The sequence below is a fragment of the Trichosurus vulpecula genome, chromosome 8, assembly GCF_011100635.1.
Source record: "Trichosurus vulpecula isolate mTriVul1 chromosome 8, mTriVul1.pri, whole genome shotgun sequence".
In the NCBI taxonomy this organism is placed as follows: domain Eukaryota; kingdom Metazoa; phylum Chordata; class Mammalia; order Diprotodontia; family Phalangeridae; genus Trichosurus; species Trichosurus vulpecula.
Window position 1 is genome coordinate 194,507,219 of NC_050580.1, and position 13,122 is coordinate 194,520,340.

Sequence of the window (13,122 nt, forward strand, 5' to 3'; positions counted from 1 at the left end):
ATGTTATCTCCTCATTAGACTGTGAACTCCCTGAGAGCACAGACCACCTCTTGCCTTTGTTTTGATCCCCTGTGCTAGTGTCTGGCACACAGCAGATACTTAATAAATGTTATTGACCAAATGACTGACTGAGGTATGAGCTAGAGCAGATGATTTCTGAGGTCTCTTCCAGCTCAGATATATACGATTCTAATTGTTCAGTAAGGCAGAAAATAGTTTTAAGCAACTGAAACTTTTCCCAGGAAGGCATCTAGGAGGAGGTGGGCTTTTAGACTTGGTTGTAGACCAGCTAGTCCAACCCCTTCATTTTACAGGTTAGGAAACTGAGGTCCAGAGAGGTTAAGTGACTACTTCCCCAAAGTCACATGGGTTGTAAAGTCTGAGGCAAGATATGAACTCAGATCCCCTGAGTCTAGAGTTGGCATTCTTTTAATTGTAGCACCCTGCTTCAAAAATGGTGCAGGCAAAGGCAACAAGTGCAGGGCTCAGAGTGAGCCTCCCTGGCATTGGAGATCCAACAGATATGATATAAACATTGCTCTCAAAAAAGTTTTCTTCTGGAAGGGAAAGGACCCAAGCAATTAGCAAGGCCAGTGGGTCATGACCTTGGAAGCACTCGAAGTTGTTTCTGATGAACAATTTGGGACACTAATTCAATCCAACAAACATTTGCTTGGGTTCATATTGCCCGCATGGAGTTTACAATTTAACTTGGGAGAGTGATTTACAGATGTATAAGGGGCAAAGCATAGTGCCATAGTATTCAAGGAAAATGTGAGGAGAGAAAGGTCACTTTGAGATACAGGGATGAGGAAGGGCTTCCAGGAAAATGGGACACCAGAACTAGACCCAAGGAAGAGGAGGCAATTGCCTTGCAGAACAACATCAGGGGTCTTCTGGCAGTAGAGAGAAAATGAACACTGGCTAGCCCCAAGACTGGGGAGAGACAGGTCTGTGACTGGGGTGGGGAAACTTCTCAGATGGGAGCGTCATTCCTGCTGTACTTCCAACACTATCACCACCCAAGTGCAGGCTCCTTATCACCTCGTAATGGTCTATTGATGGTTGATCTCCCTGCTGAGTTTTGCCCCACTGCAGTCCATCCTCCACCTAGCTGTCAAAGTGATCTTCCTAAAGAAACCACAGTGGTTCTCTATTACCGTCAGGATCAAATATAAAATCCTCTGACTTTTAAAGCCCTTTATCAATTGAGTCTTTCTACCTTTCTAGTCTTCTTGCACTATACTCAACCTCCTACCCCTTCCCTTACTCAACCTCCCACCTCTCAACCTCCCACCCTTACCCTTCAATCCAGTGACACTAACTTCCTAGCTGTTCTTCAAATCCTTCAATGACTGGAGGAGAGAGTGAGGCTGATGACTTTGCAAAGTTCTGTCTCACTTCAATCCAATTCACCCTCCAGTTAAGACATCACCCTCACGATATCATTGGTCTTCTTTGAGAATGGAGGACATGTTTGTCCTCCAAAAAGCATAAAAAGCATACAAAAGCATACAAAGCATACACAAATACAACACCCGGTCTCTTTAGATATTTTCACTGACTATCCCCAGTGCTTGGAATGCTTTCCCTCTTCATCTTCATCTCCTGGCTTCCTTGGCTTCCTTCAAGCCATAAGAAGGCTTTTTCAATCTCCCTTAATCTTCATGCTTTCCCCCAGTGATTATCTCCAATTTATCCTATCTATGTCTTGTGTGTACATAACTGTTTGCATGTTGTGCCTCCCGTGAGATTGCGAGCTTCTTGAAAGCAGGGATTTTTTCCATCTCTTTATATTCTCAGCTCTTAGCATGGCAGCTGGCACACAGTAGGACCTTAATAAATGCTAGTTGACTGACTACCCCTTTTGACTTTTGAACTTCTTCAGGGCTTTTATTTAATTTGTAGATTCTAGTGTCTTCCCCCATAGACACTTTTTCATTTTCATTATTGTATCCCCAATTCCTAATACAGTACCTGGCATTTAATAGTCATTATTAATTTCTTATATTAAAACTACATATTATATATCAATAAATGCTTACATCATTAATTGATTGATTAGTCCTCTGTGAGTTTGGAGCATTATTTCAAATACAGGAGAGGCAGCCCAAGGGGAAAACATGCAAGTTTAACCAAATAGTCACACCAAGATTAGGAAGGAATTCAGGGATTTTGAATGAAAAAGCATTATTTTCTGTGTGCTAAGCACTGGGGAGCCAGATACAAAAGCTCTTAGTGAGATAGCCCCAAGCAATGAGCAAAGCTGCAGAGACCAAGCTTCTAGGGATTTATAAACTTTCTTGATGGATTTGACATCAGGACCACCTTGCCACCTAAGTCCAGTCTCTGAGCACAGTCAGTCCACTAAGGCCTATAACCCTTCACTGCAGGGTAATCCTAGCCCCAAACCTATCTGAGGACTGATCCCTCAAATAGGGGCTTTTTATCCTTTGTTTTCTTCTATCTCTCCAAGATAGTGGAACCTGGTCACTGATGGAGGAGAAAGTCTTCTAGGAAGACTGGTGAGGGAAATTAGTGTGAGGACAGGATACCTAAGGTCTAGGAACCCATTTTCCCCCAGTTGACCACTTCTTTTCTCATCCTGGGTGCATTAATTTTGTTTGTACAAAAGATTTTCAGTTTCCCGTAATCAAAATAATCAATCTTATCTTCTGTAATTGCCTCCCCCTTGGTTAAGAATATATCTCCTACCCAAGCTGTGAGGGGCATATGATCTACTTATCTTTTAATTTTTAATATTAAAGTCAGGTATTCATTTAGAATGCATTGTGGAACATAGTGCAAAGAGTTGGCCTAAGCCTAATTTCTTCCAGATTGCTTTTCCGTTTTCTCAACAGATTTTTAAAAAATCAAATAAGTTCTTTCCTCAGTAATTTATGTTCTCTGGTTTATCAAACATTGAGTTATTGAGTTCCATTGTTTCTTATTCTTCCTTGTCTAGCCTGTTCCATTGATCTGCCTCTCTGTTTCTTAAGCAATACCAGATGGTTTTGATGACTGCTGCTTTATAATATAGTTTGAAGTCTGGAAGTGCTATTTCCCCTCTACCCCTACATCTTTTCATAATCTCCCTTGATATTAAGGACATTTTATTTTTCCAAATAAATTTTATTATCATTTTATTGAGTTCTGTGAAGTATCCTTTTGATAATTTGATGGTATAGTATTAAGAATGTATATTAACTTTTGTAGTATTGTCACTTTTATAGTATTGGCACAGCCCAGCCATGGGCACTGAATATTCCTTCAGCTATTTAAATTGTTTTTTTTTCTTTTTAAAGAGAACTTTGCAATTAAAACTATACTAGTATTTTGTGTACTTAGGTAAATCCGATTCCCAGATATTTTGTGCATTTTGTAGTTATTTGAAATGAGATTTTCCTTTCTATTATTGTCTCTTGAATTTTGTTATTATATAGAAATGCTGTTGATTTTTGAGGGTTTATTTGGTAGCCTGCAATTTTGCTAAAGCTATTGTCTCAGTTACTATCCATGCTGATTCCCAAGGATTTTCTAAATTAAACTATCATCTCAGAAGCAAAAAGAGATAGTTTTCTCTCTTCTTTACCTATCTTTACACCTTCAATTTCTTTTTCTTGTCTTACTGCTATTGCTAATATTTCCAGAACTATATAAAATTGTAGTGGGGAAAGTGGGCATCCTTGATTTCAGTCTTATATTTATTGGGAAAGGTATCTAGTGTATCAAAGATGACTGGTTGTAGTCTGTCAGAAAGGATTTTATTTAAGATTTTTGAGTCAATATTCATTAATGACATGGGTATACAATTCTCCATCTGTGCTTTATCCATTTCTCTGGCTTGGGTATGTAAAAGAAATCTGGTAGGTGCTTTCTTTCTCAATTTTTGAGAATAATTTGAATAGTATTGGTACTAATTGTTCTTGAAACGTTTGACAAAAGTCTCCTGTAAATCCATCAGGTCCAGGAATTTTCTTTTCCCATTTCCATAGTTCCTTTACAGATAGTTCTATTTCATTTCTTGAGATTGGGTGACTTAAGGTCTCTGTTTGATCTTCTACTAGTTTGAGTATTTTATGATTTTGAAAGTATTCCTCTCTTTCTTTTGTGGTCTCTGTTTTGTTCACACATAATTGTACATGTCAGGTTCTGATCAGTCTTTTTATTTCTTCTAGTTCTGTTGTGCTTTCACCTTGCCCGTTTGCTATTTTGCTGATTTGATTTTTCGGCCCTCTTCATTTTAATCAATTGTCTAAAGGTTTGTCATTTTTTTGTAGTCTTTTCAAACAACCAGTTTTTAGTTTTATTTATCATTTCTAGAATTTTTTTCCAATTGACTTATATCTCCTTTAATTTTTAACATATCTCCTTTTGTACTTATTTTAGGTTAGTTTATTTGTTGGCTTTCTAATTTTCAAATGAACATTCAGTTCACTAATCTTCTCTTTTTCTATTTTGTTCATGTATGTTTGTAGAATAGACTTTTCCCCCTGAGGATTTCTGTAGCTGCATCCCAGAAATTTTGCTATATTGTTTCATCAGTATCATTTTCTTTCCCATAATTAATTGTTTCTGTGATTTGCTCTTTGACTCACTCATTGTTTAGGATTTCATTATTAAGTCTCCTTTTGGAGACTTGGCCTTTTTTTTCTGTCAAGGATCCTTTTTCCAGTCCAGGACTATGGATACCTATGTTTTAAAATGTTTAAAATAAAATACGTAGAATTACAAAGGAAATCAATTATATTGAAATACAATTATCAAAATATCTAAAAAAACAAATTCAAAGATCCCAGCCTGTGCCTGATCATATTTCTTTTTTTAATTTCTTTTTTTATTTTACTAGAACACAAATACAAAATAGAGAAAAAAACAAAAACATAATGTAAACTTAAATATTGAAACTTAAATACAAAGTAAGAAAGAAAAAAAAGCATGCCATGTGCATAGCAGAACCAATCATATTTCTTAAAGGACAATGGAACTTAAAATACCTTCCCAACCCAATTGCAACAACAGTAAAGGAAGCGAGAGCCCTGAAGATAACTTCTGTCTACTTCACTGTTGTATCCATATTCACCCGCACAATGTGGTCTTCTCTTCCTTCTGAGAAATGGATGAAGAGCCAAGATGATGCCAGACTGATACTCTGTACAGGCATGTGTGTGTGTGTGTGTGTGTGTGTGTGTGTGTGTGCATGTGTGGGTGTGTGGATGTGGGTGTGTGTAATAGAGGGGTAGAATTTCAAAAGGAGAGATGACATTTATAGAGCACCTACTATGTGCCAGGCACTGTGCTAAGTCCCTTTTATAAGCATCGCATTGCTCCCCATAACCCTGAGAGGTAAGTGCTGTGATTATCCCCAATTTACAGGTGAGGAAACTGAGGCAAACAGAGATTAAGTGATTTGTCCAGGGTCACACAGCCAGTCAGTATCTGAGGTTATATCTGAATTCCAGTCTTCCTGATATCTGGCCCAGGGCTTTATCCATTGTACCACCTACCTGCCTCAACACGGAAACTTTATAAGGCTCCCATCAGATGAAGCCTTAGCTGCTTTTCCAAATAAGGGCGTATTTGCTAGTACCTCACCTTTACCTGATTGATGTTTCATCCCCCTGTTCTGAAATCCAGAGAATTAAAGCTGCTAGGATACAGGCCTGAAGTGCAGCTAGAGCTGGCAGACAGGGCTGGAGCTGTCACCCCCTCCCCCACCTCCAAGACCTTTTTGCAGATTTTCTCTCAAACTACAGCCTTGCTCTTCTGTGCGTCCTGTCTCTTCTCTTTCCTGACGCTGGCTCCAAGGCAGAGTAGTTACTTAGCTTCCTTCTCGCCATATTCTTTTACTTCTGATCTTCACACCCGAATGTCTCCACCCCTCTTTCCTGACCAAAAATGAATGCATTTAAAGCTACAGCATTTCAGATAGTCCCCAAATCTCTCAGTTTTGTCCATCAGAAGTTTGAACTCACTGAGTAGATCCTTCTGTTTCATACTGTAAATCCACTGGAAAGAGGCAATGTATTTGTTTTCTGAGCTTCTGGCAACGAATTGGCCTTGTTGGTATAAATGTTTGGTTTTTTTTTTAAAAAAAAAAAACACTCATCGAAACAATCCACTATCAAAGTGATTCTTTAATAGACCATGTGAAGGGCAAATAAGCACAGTCCCACGTCAGTTATATCTATTCAATTCATTGATCAATAAGCATTTATTAAGTGACTACAACAGGCCAGGAACTACGGTAAACATAGGCCAGCAAAGATGAAAGTGAGAGAGCCCCTGGCCTCAAGGAGCTCACATTCAACCAAGGGGATGCTTACACGTTCACAAAGAAGTAAATTCAGGATATATACAAAGTAAATACATCTTAATTTGGGTGGGAAGGAACTAACAGCTGGAGGAGTCAGAAAAGGCCTTTTGAAAGAGGTGGCACCAGAGCAGAGCCCTGAAGAGACAATGGTATTCCAAGAGGCCATATTGGAGAGAGGGTGCATTCTAGGTATAGAGAGCAGGATGCTGTGTATAAGGAATGGGAAGACGCATTGGCTGAGAAGAGAGTACATGAAGGAGAGTAATGGATCATCAGCCTAGAAGGATGGTCTGGACCCAGATCTTAAAGCTCTTTAAATTCCAAGCAAAACACTTTATATCTTATCCTAATGAGCAAATAGGAGAGCCATTGACAGTGTCTGAGCAGAGGAAGGACATGGTCAGACCAGGACCTAGTTAGTATCCATTAGGTAGCTATGGCTTGGGGGATGGCTCAGAGGCAGGGGAGACTGGATGTAGAGAGGCCAATTAGGAGGCTACTGAAATACTCCAAAAAAGTCGTAACTGGTTCCTGGACTGGGGCAGCTGCAGTATTAGTGGAGGGAAAGGGACACATGTGAAACAGGTTGTGCAGGGGAAATCTGCAAGACTCAGCAACTAATTGGATATGGGGAATGAGTGAGAATGAAGAGTTAAGAACGACTCCTATGTTTTGAGCCCAGATGACTGGAAGAATGGTGATGCTCCAGTGTACCAAGATAAGCTAGGGTTTGGAAAAAAAGATGCATGGTAATAGGACAGTGGGATTCCAAATTCTAGCATGGTGTAGCAGGTAGGGTGTTGCATGTGGATGTTGGAAGAGCTGGTTCAAATACTTCCTTAGATACTAGCTGTGTGACCATGGGCAAGTCTTGACCTCAGTCTCTTTATATATAAAATTATGAAATTAGACTCAGTGGTTCTTTCCAGCTCTAAGTCTATAACCTTATGTCAAAGTTGCCCTGATTAATCAAAAGATTGAGATTTTGAAGGGGCTAAAGGTAAAGTCAGAAAATGAGATGGCTTAGAAAAGCATTGAGGTGGGGTGGAGTGATTGAAGGTTGTGGTTAGGAGGAAGAAAAGATTTAAGAGGGATGAGGCACAATTATTTACAAATAAGATATATACATATGTGTATATATGTATATATGTGTAATATATAAGGTATGTATATAAATAAATATAGTATAGAATGTCCATATACATAAATGTAATATATAACATGTAAATATGTGATATAAAAACATAATACATAATGTGTGTATATATTTAAATGCATGCATATATGTATATATTTATATAATTACAGAGGGAAGGCACTTGCATTAAGGGAGATCAGAGGAAAGACTTCTTGAAGAAGGTAGAATTTTATTTGATTCTTGAAGGAAGTCAGGGAAACCAGGAGGTACAGATGAGAAGGAAGAAAATTCCAGGCTTTGGAGCCAGTGAAAATGCCCTGAGTCAGGAGGTGGAGCATCGTATGTGAGAAATAACTAAGGTGGATGTAATTTCTGGATTACAGAGTACATGGAAAACAGTAAGATGTAAGAATACTGGAAAGATAGGAAGAAGCCAGGATATAAAAGTCTTTAAAATCCAAATGGAGAATTCTATGTTTGACCCTGGAGGTAAAGGGGAACCTGGAATTTATTGACTAGCAGTGGCCTAGTCATAGTTAAGACCCACCAATTTGAAAGATCACTGATAGCTGACTGAAAGATGGATGGAAGCAGGAAGAGACTCGAGGCAGAGAGACCAAATAGTATTACAGAGAGACCAAATAGTACTACTAGTGCAGTAGTCCAGGCGGGAGATGATGAAGGCTTGATCCAGGCTGGTGGCAGCATCAGAGAAGGAGGAAATCTATGAAAAATGTTGCCAAGGTAGAATGTGAGTAAAACATGGTAAGAGATTGGCTATGGAAGGTACAAGAGAATGAGGAATCCAGGATGATTCCTAGATTGCAAGCCCGAGTGAGTGAAGGGTAGGGAAGTTTGGAAGAGAGGAAGGTTTGAGGTGAGGGGGAAGATGATGAGTTCAGTTTTGCACATGTCAAGTTTAAGATCCAGTTCAAGATGTCCAATAGGCAGGTGTGGATGAGAGACTGGAAGTCATCAGAGAGATTAGGTATGATAAATGTGTGTGTGTGTGTGTGTGTGTGTGTGTATGAGAGAAAGAGACAGAGTGAGAGAGAGAGAGAGAGAGAGAGAGAGAGAGAGAGAGAGAGAGAGAGAGAGAGGCAGATAGAGAGTCAGATAGAGAGGTAGATAGATAGATAGATAGATAAATGGATGATAAAAATAGAGCAGATATATAGATGTTTTTCCTTCATTCATTCATATATGTTTGCTGAATTTAATGATCAGATTTGGTCTTGGAGCCAGAGTTAGTCACAACGGCCCTACTCTTCTTTCCTGGCTGACTCATGAGGCTCTCCCATCTCTTGGATAGAAGGGACCCTGACCCCAACGCAGACACTTTTAGCAAGTAAAGAACCTAGCCCAGAAGCTCTGCAGCTGGGTTGACTGACATTCACTAGACAGGCCCTCTTAAAGGGGCAGGGGCCTGCCGTGGGTCCGATTGCACAGTAATAAAAAGGGAATTATCCAAGCAGATGGAAAGAAAGAGGGGGAGTGATCCAAACAAGGGAGGGAAAGTGAGGAGGGAACAAATGGCATCTGTTTGAATCATTTGGTCTCAGTCGCTTTTGTGGCAAACAGAGCCCCCGTGGGTTTCTGCCCATCAAGGCCAACAGCCATAGCCTGGCTTCCCGCACTCCCCACCCCCACCCGCCGCATCCCACCTCTGGTCACCCTGGGAAGGCGATGGGGCAAAGAGAAAACGCGGGCCCGCGGATCCCCGAGTCGGGGAAGGCTGCCCCTGCCTTGGTGCTGGCTGCGGCGTGACGGCCTGCAGGGAGAGCGGGAACATGAAGCCTCGAGGCAGAGGCTGCGGGCAGGAGGCCAAGGGGAGGGTTGGGGAAAGAGGAACAAATCAGCACTGAGCGACGGGGAGAGGGCTCGGGAGCGCATGCTGAACTTGAGAGGAGAAGAAAAGCCGCAGGAAGAGGCTGAATGGGGCCAGGGGAGGGGGGTGGGCTTGGGCTGTGGCAGAGGCGCCAGAGGAGAGCAGGAAAGGTACTCTGAGTAATGGAGGGAAGAGCAGCCGCGGAGGACGCCCGAGGGGAGAGCAGAGGCAACCGCCGGCCGGAGAGACCAGCGGCTCTGGCTGGGGGGAGGCTGGGGCTGGGGGCAGGGCGAGAGAAAGATGGGACTGAATGGAGGCGCCCAGAGACGTGCGAAGGAGGGCCCTGGAAGCCGCTCAGGGAAGTCCAGTGTCTGAGAACAAGCTCGAGGAAGGGCATTATTGTGGAAGGTGGCACAAGAGGGAAGGAACCGAGCCAGTGGGCTGAATGGGGGAAATTCCCAAGTGGAGAACTGCTTCCTACTATCAAGCAGCTTCCCATGAGAAGCAATGAAAGGGGTCTGTGTTTATTCGAAAGGGAATCCGTCCAGGGCTGGCGTTAGTGGAGGCAGCCATGGGGCAGTGGCCAGAGCCCTGGATTTCGCAGGATTGTGGGATCGAGGTCTAGGCAGACCTCTAGGGCCACCTCCTTCGGACCCTTCATCTGACAGATGAGGAAACTGAGGCCGGGAAAAATTAAAAGACTTGCCCGAAGTGATAAAGTTGCAAAGACGGAATAAGAATCCAAATCTTCTGACATCAAATGTTTTACTACAGATCTGGAACTGTAAGACCAGCCTCTCCAGGTCTCAGTTTTCTTATCTGGAATATGGGGGAAATGGTCTCGGGGGTGGGGAACTTGTGGCCTCGAGGCCACATGTGCCCCTCTAGGTCCTCAAGTGCGTCCCTTTGACTGAATCCAAACTTCACAGAACAAATCCTAAAAGGATCCACCCCCGCAGGTGACTGTAAACATCCCTTTCCGATCTAAATCCTACGAGCCCATCATTCTCAGAGGAAGCTTTTTCATCTCTGTCTCTGGTTATAACTAGGATGAAACTCAAGATGGTAAAAAAAAAAATGAGGAGTGTTAGGGGACTTGTAGGTTCTTGTCACGGTCCCGCTCACACATTTGCTGTGTGATCCTGGACAAGTCACTTAGTTGGCAGAGTGGAGAGTAGAACAGTAGATCTGCAGTCAGGAAATCTAGCCTCAGACACTTCTTAGCTGAGTGACCCTCGGCACACCATCTAACCTCTATCTGACTCAGCTTCCTCATCTGTAAAATAGGTTGTGGGAGGATGAGACAAGATTTGCAAAGGGTTTCACAAACCTTAAAGTGCTGTGTAAATGCTAGCTATTGTCATTTCTCTGAGACTCAATTTCGCCATATTCCAAAGGGAAACGGTAACACCTGCCCAACCTACTGTTGTCTATCCTTGGTTCTCAAAGAAGACCAAGACAGCAGCCCTACCTACCTCACAACATTGCAAAGGATGTCAGTCAACAAGCAGTTAATAAGTGCTTACCACATGCCTGGTACCATGCCAAGCTCTGGGAATACAAAGAAAAATAAAAAAAAACAGTGCCTGCCCACAGGGAGCTTATATTCTATTGGGAGAGGCAGCATGTATGAATTGGAACAAACAAAATAAATACTGAGTAGATAGAAACTAACCTTAGAAAGGGTAGGACTAGCGGCTGGAGGGGAGAAGAGGGACCAAAGAAAGGCTCCTAAAAAAGGTGATACTTAAAGTGAGTCCTAAAGAAACTCAGTTACTCTAAAAGGTGAAGGTCAAAAATAAGAGCATTCCCAGCTTGGGGAAGAGCCATCAAAAAAGTAGTAAGACAAGGTTATTGTATGCTAGGAATAGCAAATTTGCCTCTAGGACTAAAGTGTAGAATGAAGGCGTAAAAAGACCGAAAAGACAGGACATGCAAGGTTATGGAGGGCTTCAAATGTCAAACAGGATTTCATACTTCATACTGGCGGTAATAGGGAGCCCAGATATCTGGGAATCACCTGCATGAAGATGATCATTAAACTCATAGGAGCCAAAGAGATTACCAGCTATCGAGTGAGAGAATCTAGAGAGAAAACAGAAAGGAGTCCAGAACAAAACCTTGGAGGATACCCACAGTTAGTCAATCAATTGACAAGAACTCATTAAGTGCCCTATGAGCTAGGCACTATATTAGGTTATAAGGTTAATAAACTAGAGTTTATTGAGGAGAGGGGGTGACATAGTCACACTCACACTTTAAGAAGCTCACTTTGGCAGCTAAGTGGAGGATGGATGGTCCTGACGCAAGGAGACCAACCAGAAGTCTATTGCAATAGCACAGGTGAGAGGTAATGAGGGCCTGTCCCAGGGAGGTAGCTTTGTGAGTATAGAGAAAAGAATCTATGTGAGAAATGTTAGGAAGATAGAAGCAGCAGGATTTGGCAACAGATTGGACTAGAAGGAGTTGTGGATAATACCCAAGGTGGCGAACCTTCATGGCAGAAAGAATAGTGGTGCCCTTGAAAGTTAATAGGGAAGCTGAGAAAAGAGGAGGGTTTGGGGGTAAAGATGATAAATTCTCCTTTGGACATGTGGACATGTCGAGTTTAATATGTCTATGGGGCATCTCATTCAAAATGGTGTTGCAGGACCAGAGCTCAGGAGAGAAGCTAGGACTAGATATAGAGATCTGGGAATCACCTGCATGGAGATGATTATTAAACTCATAGGAGTCAAACAGATTACCAGCTACTGAGTGAAAGAGTCTAGAGAGAAAACAGAGAGGAGTCCAGGACAGAACCTTGGAGGATACCCACAGTTAGTCAATAAATTGACAACAATTCATCAAGTGCCCTATGAGCTAGGCACTGTTAGGTGACAAGGTTAAAAAGACACAAGGAAAACAATCCCTGCCCTCAAGGGGCTTACATTCTGTTGGGGGAGAGAATATGTGTATATGTAGGTATATAAAAATGGATTAAAAATAATACATGTATATATGTAGGTATATAAAATGGCTTAAAAGTAATTATAAGGTGATTGGTAGGAGGACACTAGCAGCTCTCGGGATCAGAAAAGGACTGATGTAAGAGGTATTGCTTGAACTGAATCTTGAAAAAGATTAGTGGAGCAGCTAGGTGGCCAGCAGATAGAACACCGGCCCTGGAGACAGGAGGACTTGAGTTCAAATCTAGCCTTAGACACTTACTAGCTGTGTGACCCTGGGTAAGTCACTTAAACTCCTGATTGCCTCCAAGAAAAAAAGACAGGTAATAGACTCAGAGATGAGGAAATGATGCCTTGTATGAAGATGAGTAAGAAGGCCAGTTTGACTGGACCATATGGAACTTGAAGGGGAGTAATATATAATAAGGCGGGGTAATAATATATAATAATATAATAAAATAATGAGGTAGGTTGGGGCCAGGTTGTAAAGGGTTTTAAATTCTAGGCAGAGAAGCTCATTGTTTATCCTAAAGGTAATAGGGAGTCACTGTAGTTTATTGAGAAGGGAAGTGATGAGATGGAGTGTGTAAAAGTGTTGTAAAAAAAAAAATTAAAGCTAGCTATGTGAAAAAATGATTATTTTTGTGGACAGTTTCTCTATAATTTATTCCAGTCCTCATGGAATGTCATTAGGGAGGAGATGGGAATTCGGGTCCCTTGATGAGAAGATTCTATCAGTTTAGGTACTGGATTAAAACCCAACAGAACTAAAGAAGTCATTACACTGGGTTTTCTCCACCCCAGATTGCTTCCTGATTCTTCAGCTGATCTCAGGGAAAGGAATTCTGCTTCCTCACCCCAGCTCAGAAGAGAAGAAGGGTGCCTTCTCCTT